Below are 12128 nucleotides of genomic sequence, written 5' to 3'. Positions count from 1 at the left end.
AAGCGCATGGCCGGGCACGCACGTGAGTGGCCATACCCACATGAGAGCCAGGACCTGACAAATGGGCGGGGATGGGTGGGCAGGGGCTGGAGCAGGGCAGGCCGGGGGCAGGCCGGGACAGCACCATTCATCGCTGTCCCGGAGCCTCGCACGCCGGCCGGCTGCTCGTGCGCGCAAGTTACTTCAGGTCGGGCCCTGCTCCTAAATTGGAGCAGGCTGGGAGGGAACTGGGGGAGCCCTGATCCCGTCGCCACGTGAATTTTGCAAAATTTTACCCCCCTTGCGCGCGCCGCCCGCACAATCGCCCGTGGATTATAAAATCTGGTATGTATGTCTGCGCGACCCATGTATTTTATAACATGCGTGCGCCGGTGCGCACGCATGTTATAAAATTGGCGCAAATATGTGCGCATGCCAGGAAGCGCGCGCACATGGATGCGTGAGCACATTTTCAAATCTACCCTTAAGTGCCTTGGCTACTTCCACAAGTCTGATCAATCCAAATTATCTTTCTGCTTCTTCACTGCCACAGAAAAGCCCTCAAAGCATCCTTACATTCCTATCTTTTGCCATATTTAGTATGACAATATTATGATCCATGCTCCAAAACTGTTTTCCTCCACCCTGTGTCTTGGGTTGGTCCCAGGCAGACCCAGCCCATGGAGCAATGGGTTAGGCTAGAACTCTTACCCTTCATATGGGTGGAGGATGTGGGCTAGTCTCAAGTTATTTGATGTCGATACGTAACGCCTGGAATTCTGTTTCCTTGGGAGGAGGCAGGAATATAGGAGGATAATAAGAACAGGTTGAGAGTTTGTTTTATTTATTTAAAATATTTATTACCCGCCCTTCCATAGTTCAGGGTGGGGGTACAGTAAAAGCATACATAGATCTGATCACATAAAACAAGAACATACATAGATCATGATCACTTACAGAGACAACTTAACCCAAGTAAAATTAAAAAAATCAAAATGGAATCAAATCAAATCAAAATAAGTAAGATAAAAAGAGAAGTGTTGACTAGTGGTTCTGGCTGCAATACTCTTAATATCAAACAAGACCATTTTTAGCAATTTTGGTTAGGGAAACCCAGTTTCTTTTGCTGTTTTGTCCAGTCTAGTTTTAATGATTTAGTTCATCCTTTCAGTTTGGTAGTGAAGTCTGCCTTATTATGAAATTCAGATCTTTGGTTATTGTCAATACACAGGTATGTGTCAGTGAACAATATATTTCTTGAGTAATATTTTTGTCACTTTAGAGCCGATGTAATAAGACCCACAGTAAAATCAGTACTATTTTTCAGCCCGTATTTTTTTTTAGCACATATGGCAAAAGCAGACACCTCTGCAGGATATAATAAGGGGACAGCCTGCAAATGAGAGACACTCAAAAAACCCGCACTAATCTATCTCCCTGCTATTTATTTATTTATTTATTTATAGATTCTTTTATACCGTGGTACGTATCGTTATACATTACCTCGGTTTACAGTAAAACAATAAATTAGCAACAGGCTTTACAGATAACAGTATAAACATTAGAACATTTAACAGCGACAGGCTTTACAATAAAAACGTGTTTCAAAGGAAATATGCTAACTTCGTTACATATATTACATATATTACATATATTATCTCCCTGCTAGCATGGCTCTCTGCTTCTTTTGCTTGCAATTTGCATGGACTCGTGCTAAACCAGCCACAGCTTTTTACATGGGTTTGTGTGCACGGATTTTCCATGCTAAATGCATTATTACATACATGCATAAGATTAACATGGAAAAACACACAACACCATGTGCAAAAACCCACAGAAGGTTTACTGCAGCTTATTACATCGGTCCCAGTAGCAGCAATATTAGGCCTCTTTCCAATATTACCAAACAGTGGCCTGGATTCACTAATGCCGCAAGGCATAGTGAATCCCGGCAGTAACGGGGGGCAGGGGGGCAAAGCGAGGGGCGGGCCTTTTGCTAGCCAGCAGTGATCGCACCTCCATGTGCGATCGCTGCCGGCGTCACGCCGAATAACTACACCATAAAAGGTGTAGTTATTTGGCATGAAATAGGCAGCGATACAGAAGCTTACCGTTTCGCTGTCCGTTCTGTGTTCGCAGAGTTGGCCCCAGTGCAGCTCCGACTCCTCCTCTTCCGGGGCCGACTCCACTCCGATGTTGCTTTCGCACGTGTGCGCTAAGCTTTCTAGCTATCGCACGCTTGCGCTGGTAGCTTTAGAAAATAACCCCCAATGTTGGTAGTCTATTTGCAATTGCATAAAAATGGGCCACAGTCTGTTGAGGAATTTTGATACTTGATGAGATGTTATGATATGTACACATGATACAGGTTTGTATACATTTTTCTGCCACTGGTGTTGCGGTCCCGGTTGTGACCGGGGCCTTACCTTCTCTTCTCCCCCGGTCCCGGCAGTGCAAACATCAACAGCTAGAAAGCAACGACCTGCCCGAAGTAATCCTCCATTGGTCTCCGCATACTCCGAGTCATCGTCCTCTCCTACGGTTGAGTGTCTGGAGGTTGCCTCTGCAGAACCTACACGGTTGGGACATTCCCCACTCTACACGGAGGAGAGACAATGTCGCCGCACACAGGGCTTGTGCCTCTATTGTGGCCAGCAAGGTCATTTCCTGGCCAACTGTCAGGAGCATTTGGAGAGACACCAGAGCCTGGGAGGTCGTGAGGAGCTTCTCCTAGGTTGTGCCTCAGTCCCTCAATGCACCGTACCCATTACGCTGGAGTTCCCGGGAGGGTCTCTGGAAACCTTCGCCTTTCTGGACTCCAGAGCAGGGGGTAACTTTATTCGACAGGAACTCATCTCCCAGTTGCAGATTCCCACGCAGGAGCGTGAAACCCCACTGCGAATTACCTCTGTTCAAGGTATGCTCCTTCCCGGACACATCAAGACGTCCACGGCACCCATTACTGTTCGCACCGGGGCGATCCACTCGGAGGAGATTGCCTTCTAGGTCTTGGAGAAGGTTGTCCACCCCGTGGTGCTAGGGTTGCCGAGGCTCCAAAAGCATTCACCCACGATCCAATGGGATACCCTGCGAATCACCCAGTGGAGTCCATCTTGCCACTCCAATTGCTTGAAGATGCCCAAGGATTCTGCTTCCGTGTCTTGTTCCAGTTCCAATCTGGTTCCCGCTTCAGAGCCCTGCCATGATCCCAGTCTGGTCTCTGCTTCTGTCACCATGAGGAAAGAACTATCACGAAAATCTTTCCAGGTTCGCCCAGGTAAACCTGGGCTTCCCAGGAGGGGGCGTAAGAGGTGAGGTACTGATGCGGTCCCGGTCGTGACCGGGGCCTTACCTTCTCTTCTCCCCCGGTCCTGGCGGTGCAAACATCGATGGCGTCCCCGCGGAGGCCACCGCGGGAACGCCCTTTCTCTAGGCGCGCACGCACGCGGGAGGGGCGCTGAAATAGCCCGCTTCCCGCCACGCGACGCTCCGCCCCTTCTGCTGACGTCAGACGCCGGGGGGAATTTAACCCCGGTGTCTGCACTTACTCAGGGCCTTGCAACCGGGTCCCTCCTAGGCCCCTTGTTGCTCCTGGCCCCGAGGTGTGCCTGCTTTAGAGTCTGCTTCCAGCTACAGAGTCTGCCTGCCTGCTTCAGAGTCTCCCTGCTTGCCTGCCTCTGTACCTGCCTGCTTGCCTGCTACGTTGCCCGCTTGCTCCAGTGGCCGGGCCCCTATGGGCTCCTCCCGGGGGGGCTCCGATCTCTGCCACAGTTCCTGCCTGGTTCCAGTTCCAAGTCTTGCCACAGTTCCTGCCTGGTTCCAGTTCCGAGTCTTGCCACAGTTCCTGTCTGGTTCCAGCTCCAGCCCGCTTCAGTTCCTGAGTCCGGATCCCTGCCTGCCTGCTCCAGTTCCAGCTTCCGTGATCTCCTAAGTCCCAGCGGCTGGGCTCCTACAGGCTCCTCCCGGGGAGTACCGGCTTCCAGGGTAGAGCTCACCTCCAGCTCCTGCCTGGTATCTGCCTCCCGACCTGTCAGTCACTAGAGACTATAGTACACCCCTCCCCAGTCTCTCACAGGTCGGCCCAAGGGTCCACTAAACAGCTCATTCACAACAACTGGCTCAGACTTTATGAAAAACATTTTTTTCTCTTCAGTCACATGTGCCATTTCATGAAAAGGCAAAAGAGATTGGGGTGGCAACAAGTAGCAATGCATTATCAAAACACAGTTTACAATTATCTCTTGCAGAGTAAGAACATCTTGTATAGTAAAATGATAGTTACTATATGTGAAAGAGAGTTAGTATAAGTGTTTCTTTTGATATTATTGATGGAATATTGCCAACCAGAGCAGGCAACAAAACAGTGTCCAAAAGTAATAGTAAAGTTCCGGAAGATGATGAGTGTGAAGTAAAATACTGAGAATTATCCAGCTCTAATAAGTGCCAAAGAAAAAATAGCATTATTTTTATGCAAAATTCAACATATTTGTTCACTTCCCAAGATTTTATGTTATGTAAAATAAGATTTACACCAAATGGAATTTTTTTTAATCACTTCTAAAAAGAAATGGTGTCATTAACAACTGAATAACTCCTTATCTATGTATATATTATTGCTGCTTCATACCAATTAGTAGTGCCTAACTTTATTCAGTCTTGATAACGAACAATAATATTTTTATTTTAGCACTAAAATGTATCTTAAAGAGTATATGAACATAAAGATAAATTATATTCTCCGATACTTTCAGTTTATAATATATAGATTGGAGGACTAATAATAAGACCAATAATTGCAAATATTAAAAGTATGAACAAAAATTATATAACATGGAAACCAACATAATAAGATCTTTTGATAGTTAATATTTGTGAAATTGTTGTCCTTAATGGGAGTTCAGAGAGGAAACTGCTTAAGCAGGGGTAAGTCCTGAAGAGTTGCTTACTGACAAAAGGAATCAGCCATAACAGAAGGATGGTCCTGCACAGTTGCTGACTTTTAAAAGGAATCAGCTAGGGGCTCTTCTCAGTTTGAGAAGTAAGATAAGTTAGAGAGAATGAGAGCTGCATTTAAACATAGGTATTAGGAGGGAGCAAAGACACGAAGGTCTCTTCCCAAGAGAGTTTACCTACTAAGGGTGTGCAGCATTGTGACATTGTGAGAGACTCATATATTTTTCTTATGCTTCGGACATTATTTGTTGAACTGTTTGGTGCACTGAACAATAGTGCTGCTATGAATTTAGTTTCTGCCATTTGAGGCCAGTGAAAACCTTTATTTTTAACCACAGCCTTAGTGTGCAGTGTGGTGTGTTTGTTAGCTGTTACTGGACTGGTATGCAGAAGAGTCCCAGAGAAGAGAGAAAAACCCTAAGCAATTCCTCCTCTACCTCATGCAGGAAGGACCCAGGAAGCATGGGTATTGCCATGGCCCATGCCCAAGATCCTCCCAGAGAGCTCTGTGACTGTGTCATAGAAATAGAAATATGGTGGCAGAAAAAGACCATATGGCCTATCTGGTCTTCCCATCCACCCAACTAGTTTAGCTTTACACTTCCCATCACTCCCCCAGAGATCCCCTGTGTCTATCCTATGCTTTTTGAATTCATATACTATTTTTGTCTCCACTACCTCCACTGGGAGGCTATTCCATGCATTCACAACCTCTCTGTAAAGAAATATTTCCTAAGATTACTCCTGAATCTATCCCATTTCAAACTCATTCCATGACCCTTCGTTCTAGAGCCTGATTCCATTGAAAGAGGCCTGCCTCCTGTACATGGAGGGTTTTTAAATGTCTCTATCATATTTCCCACATCTTGCATTTCCTCGAGGGTACACTTGTTTAGATCTTTAAGTCTGTCCCCATATGCTTTAGAACAAAGAACACTGACCATTTTAGTAGCCACCCTCTGGACATACTCTAACTAGCTTATATCCTTTTGAAGATGCGGTGTCCAGAATAGTACACAATATTCCAAATGAGGTCTCCCCAGGGACTTATACAAGGGCAATATCACTCCCTTTTTCTGTTGACCATTCCTCTCCCTATGCAGCCAAGCATCTTTCTGGCTTTTGCTTTATCCATTTGTTTGCCACCTTAAGATCATCAAATACAATCACACCCAGATCCTGCTCTTTCGCCACAATACTGTACCTCTCCCTTGGGCTTTTGCATCCTAAATGCATAACTGCATTTTTTTAGCATTAAATCTTAGCTGCTAGATCCTAGATCATTCCTTGAACATTGTTAGATCCCTCTTCATATTTTTCACACCTTTCCGGCTGTCTACCCTGTTGCAGATTTTGGTATCATTGGCAAAAAGACAAATCTTTCCCAACAATTCTTCTGCAATGTTGCTCACAAATAATTTTAAAAAGAACCAGTCCAAGGACCTATCCTTGAGGCATGCTACTAGTAATGTCTCCAATCAGTTTCTAACCCAGTCAATCACTCTAGGATCCATACCAAGGGTGCTCAATTTATTTATGAGTAATTTAAGCAGAACCCTGTCAAAGGCCTTACTGAAATCCAAGTAGGTTACAACTTTCTTGATCCAACTCTGTGTTTACCCAATCAAAGAAATTGATCAGATTTGTCTGACAAGATCTGCCTCTGATAAAACCATGCTGTTTTGGATCTTGCAATCCATTTGATTACAGAGACTGTACTATCTTCTGTTGTCACAGTGATTCCATTAATTTTCTCATCACAGAGGTCAGACTAACGGGTCTGTAGTTCCCAGCCTCCTCCTTACTTCCACTTTTGTGAATAGGTAAATTATGGTTCTTATTCACAAAAGTGGATTGGGCATCCCCCGGTGGGTCGGTCGCTCCAGTCACGTCCTCGGGAATCTGCCGCTGATTGAAAATAAGAACCAGCAGAACTGCCAGAAATTCTCTTAGTACCCTCAGATGTATCCCATCTGGCCCCATCACCTTACCTAAGTTTAGTTAGCTCTTCACGAACACACATCTGAAAATCGATTCAGGTTTACCTCACTTCTAATCTTATTTGTGGTTGTTTGGTGTTCACTGTGGAAGGTCATGTTCCTGGCCTTTCTATAGTGAAAACTACACAGAAATATTTGTTAAGCAATTTAGCTTTTTCCTCATCAGCCTTTACATATTCCTCACCTTCTCCTCTGAGACTTACAATGCCTCTTTTGGACGTCTGTCCCCCCCATTTTACTGTATTTTAATTTTTGCATTCCTGACTACGTCCCATCTACTCTTAGCTTTTCCAGGTATTGCTGTCTATCTTCATCTTTTTCTGATGTAGTTTATGAACTCTAAACCTTTCTCCATTACCTTTTCAGCTACTTCTTTAGAAAACAAAAGCTACCTATTTTATCTCGTTTTTATTTACTTTCCCAAGAAAATGGTTAATTGCCCTTATAATATCTCCATTTATGTTGGTCCACTGCTCTTCTGCTTCCCCTAGATTTTTCTTATCCAGCTAATGACTCCTTGAGGTGCTCCACTAGTTTAACGGTTAGTTTTCTGAAGTCTATGACCCTCACTTTTGAATGAAACTTCATTTCCTGCCCTCTGAGCAGGAGCTATATTTGGTTATACAATAATGACTTTTTTTGGGACCTGCCTTTAATTATAATAAATTTAGTGTTCCATGGACCCTTCATTGACCACAACATAAGGACACCTGCTCTGTAAGAAAAGGACTTCAGGCAACATCATTCTTAGCTTATTTTCCATTGACGTAATGAAGGGAGCAGAGTTCTTGGATACTAGTCAACAATGCATTCAATTAGTCCAATAAAATGGTATCACCTACAACTTGTTTGTTGACCTTTTTTTCTGTATTTTTAAGTGGGCTAACACAAGTATGTTCTCGGTTATTTACACTTTCGAATAATAGAAGGACTAGGGGGCATTCCATGAAATTAGCAAGTAGCACATTTAAGACTAATCAGAGAAAATCCTTTTTTCACTCAACGCACAATAAAGCTCTGGAATTTGTTGCCAGAGGATGTGGTTAGTGCGGTTAGTGTAGCTGGGTTCAAAAAAGGTTTGGATAAGTTCTTGGAGGAGAAGTCCATTAACAGCTATTAATCAAATTTATTTAGAGAATAGCTACTGCTATTAATTGCATCAGTAGCATGGGATCTTCTTAGTGTTTGGGTAATTGCCAGGTTCTTGTGGCCTGGTTTTGGCCTCTGTTGAAAACAGGATGCTGGGCTTGATGGACCCTTGGTCTGACCCAGCATGGCAATTTCTTATGTTCTTATGTTCTTGTATTGAGGAAATTGATAATTTATTTTATTTATTTATTTATTTAACATTTTTCTATACCGACCTTCATGGTTAAAATACCATATCAGGACGGTTTACATCGAACAGGGGTAAAATAACTAGATAAATGAAAAAACAAAGTTACATTAAAACGAGGACTGTGAACTTGGAAGCTTAGGAAGCTAGAAGAAAAATATAAAGTTGTTAAAGGGAGAGAAACAAATTCCGGACTAGAGGTAGTCCAGACAAGAGATAGTCCACATGTTAGAGTCGGTATCCATGCTGTCAAGGTATTCAGAGGAGGGGAGGATCCATTAATCATGGGTAGATAACGCCTAATGTGTATCCCAGGGTTCTGGGAAGGCTTGGCGGAACAGCCACGTTTTGAGTTTTTTCTTAAAAGTTAGCAGGCAAGGTTCCAGCCTAAGTTCTGCAGGGAGGTTGTTCCAGATGGCTGGGCCTGCTGTCGAAAATGCTCGGTCCCTAGATGCGATGAGTCGCGTGGCTTTGGTTGGAGGGGCTTGTAGCGTTCCTTTGGATATTTTATAATAACAGCATATATATAATAATGATAACAGCAATAAGCAACTTCAAAAGAAAATTGGAAACATTTTTGGGAGAAAAATAAATTGGAGAGTATAAAGATGTGGTTAGAACCTCTTAAAGACTGCTGGTAAAGGATTCAAATTTTTTTTTCACTGTGCAGCAGAATTAACTACAGTTGCAAAGGGGGGCTATTTTTAGTCTTTCCTGATTACTATGAAGCGATAGTTGTCCGACAATCAGAAGAAGGTCGAATTCCATGGACCACTGGTCTTCTTTGAAACCCAACCAACTATGTAAGTATGATTCAGTTTAGTGTTCTAATTTTAATTTAGAACAGTATTTGTGCTAAATATGCATAATGTAATGGTAATGAAGATTACTTTCTTCTTTAAGTTATCTCAGCTGAAATTGTAATTCCAGTCCAAGAATATACTATTGAGGGCAATTTTCAAAGGGATCCATTCAGAGAGTTAGGCAACTAGATCCCTGAGCTGGAAAGTTGCCTCAGACAGAGCAGTTAAATATAGCCGTGTTATGAAACAAAATAGATAGTTAGCCACTGCTACAGGTTACTGAAATGCACCCCCTATCGGTATAAACTATAATTGCTATGTGAGTTCTGAACAAATTAGCACATTAGTTAATGAGTTTGTAATGCATGTGTTTTTGTTTCTCTATTTGCTAATGTGAGCTAAGCAAGGTAATAAAGAAGCAAATAAGCAAAGAAATAATTCTAATTAGTTCTGGACGTCTGTTGTTGTTTATGTTTTATCAACAAGAACATTTAAGCATCTACTTAAAAATTAGTTTCTGTTTTCTTTGTGGGAAGTATGCCAAAATTCAGCTGCCACCCAAGTACCCATCTTCTAACTTCATAATGAATATTCAATGCACAACAAAATCCTTTTCTAGGTGTTCGTGTTAAGCAAATATGATTTTAAGCACATAAATCCCAAGTACATGACTCCCAAAGCATAAACTCCAGGTTCAGCCCCATAGACTCCCCTCTGAGCAGGAATTAGATTTCCAGTTTAGCTTTATCTGCTTTTCTGAGGACCCTAATACTTCCTTTCAGGAATAATCAACTACCTTTGTAGGTCTCCTGGCCCCTTTAAATATGATTTAAGGTATATCAGTTTCTATTGTGTGTTAAAGCAAGCATCTATCCTAGTACCTCTATGGGTGTCAAGATATAATATGATACACTACATTTTCCGGGGGCTTAATTTCATGCTTTGAAGCATGTCAGCAGACAAGTTGATACAAATGCGTTTAATTATGCTTGTTAAACACGCATTATTATTATTATTTGATTCCTACAATTATTTCATCTGTCATCTATAGTTAGGAAGAAACACAGTTAAATGGAGCAGATGTGGCTTGCACTGCTGCTCTTTCTCCAAACCAGAATTGTTTTAGGATGGAACACTGATCCTGGGACGGTGTTTGTTTCTTGCTTTCTTTCATTGCCTTGACACAAAGTTTTCTCCTAAGCTGGAGGAGAGGAAGCTCTGGCTCAGTAATTTACAGAGCCTAGCCCCCTCCCCATTCGGCTTCCGTCCCTCCACCCTCCACTCTTTGCTGTCTGGCAGCAGTACAGTGGGATGGTGGCCTCACAAGGGCTCGGATGCTCGCTGAAGGGAAATAACCAACAGTTGCTGGATTTGTCTTAGAGCCGCAGCTTTGTGAGGCTTAATCAATCCACCAGAATCTATCAGAAATATTTTCAGAAACCGCTCTGTCTCCAGAGAGCCACAGCCTCATGCAGGGCTGGCTCGAGGCCATCTGCTTCTCGAGGCGAGGTACGAGATGGCTCTCTTCCCAACAAAGGGCAGTGCAGTCAGATTGCCAAGATGGCCAAGGAGGAATGAGGGATCCCGCTGAGCTGGAGACCCTTGTAATCTGGCCCTGTTCAGTGATTTGAAATGCTAGGGAAGGGGAGAGGCAGGGGTCAGGGTTCCTAGAGGAGCAGAAGATACTGATAATATTTCTAGGAAGCTAGCAGTTTTTTCACATTTCAGGGTACCCCTACTACCTGCCTCCCAACTTTCTCCAGAATCTGCCCCCCTCCCCCCTCCGGGGAAGTGGGAAATGGGTGAATAGTGGGGATCTGTGTGTTGCGCACTCTCTCCCACTCACACACAATCCACACAGTCTTGCTCCTTCCTTTCCCCCTCCCACTCTCTTCTTTCACCTCACCCATCCCATTCCCTTCCCTTCCTATCCCTCTCACTCACATCCCCTTCCTTCCCCTCCCATTCACCTCTTCCCTTCTCTTTCCTCTAAATCACCCCCTTCCTTTCTTCCTCTCTTCCCTCCCTTCTCACTTATATCTCCTCCCCCTCCCAGCTCTTCTTCCTTTCTTACTCACCTTGGGCGTCACTAAACTAGGCCGCTGCAGAGCCTTTCTCCTGCCAGCAGGGGGCGATAACCCCACTGGCTTGTCATTAAACTGCTTCGCTGTGCAGATCTTCTTCCTGCTGGTGGAGTGCGGGAAGCTCACCAGTACACAATTAAACTCTGCCACCGCATGGGGCTTTCTCCTCCTACTCCAGGGGTTTGTGGAAAATGAGGGGCACTTGCTGCTGCTCCAAACTTTTGCCTGTGATGGTGACCTAATGATAGGACTGTCCCTGATCTTATGGTCACCTCTTTGCATGTTGTCTTGTGCAACCTTATTGGGTAAAGATTTGCCAGCATAGACTGTAATTTTTTTTTTTCTAATGTGCTAATCACTGAAAAGAGGTTCTCGGCCTGCAGTGTTGTGGATCAGCAAACATCATTATTCAAGTAGCTCTGGCATTGGAATAAAAGCCCTTAATGGATCTAAGAAAGTGTGCTTCATTTGTTAATTGATTTTTTTTTTTTTTTTTTTTTTTACCATGAAAGGACATGGAAACTAGACAGCCAAAAAGACAAGCTCATGACAAAGCATCAGAAAACATTAAGGATCAATTTCTGTAGTAAAAATATTTTGATATGTTACTCAGGATGAGAGGCTTCTCCTAGTGTGAAAATGCCTATGCAAGGGTTTTTCAGGGTCTGGCTTCTCCAAGAGGATTTTCAGTGTCTGGTGGAGGGGAGGGGAGAGGAAATTGGGGGTGGGGGGGCCCTTGAATGACCTTTACTAAATTTTTTCCTACCCTAGGGGCTGCCGTCTCTCTTCAGCCTGTCTGCTGTGCTCTCTCAGCAAACCTCAGTGTCGGAAATGGAAAATGGTATCCAGCCAGGGCTGTGCCTGACATCCTAATCAGCAGGCAGAGGAGGGAGGAGGGGCACAGATCAAGCTTTCCAAACACGTCGCCTGCAAGAGAGACAGGAATATAGCTTGGTTTAGTAGGGGGGAGTAT

The 12128-nt window shown here is 43.9% G+C and overlaps 1 long non-coding RNA gene across 1 annotated transcript in view; it reads left to right on the top strand.

The window, feature by feature from the left end:
- Positions 1–12128, top strand: part of LOC115099349 — a 234455-nt gene that overhangs the window by 172477 nt on the left and 49850 nt on the right. The window contains exon 4 of the long non-coding RNA XR_003858752.1: positions 8939–9071. This is a non-coding gene — a long non-coding RNA (uncharacterized LOC115099349). The remainder of the gene's footprint in view (positions 1–8938; positions 9072–12128) is intronic.

This window comes from Rhinatrema bivittatum, chromosome 9, assembly GCF_901001135.1.
Source record: "Rhinatrema bivittatum chromosome 9, aRhiBiv1.1, whole genome shotgun sequence".
In the NCBI taxonomy this organism is placed as follows: domain Eukaryota; kingdom Metazoa; phylum Chordata; class Amphibia; order Gymnophiona; family Rhinatrematidae; genus Rhinatrema; species Rhinatrema bivittatum.
The sequence above is the reverse complement of the archived record's forward strand: the minus strand, read 5'-3'. Positions and strand labels throughout refer to the sequence as shown.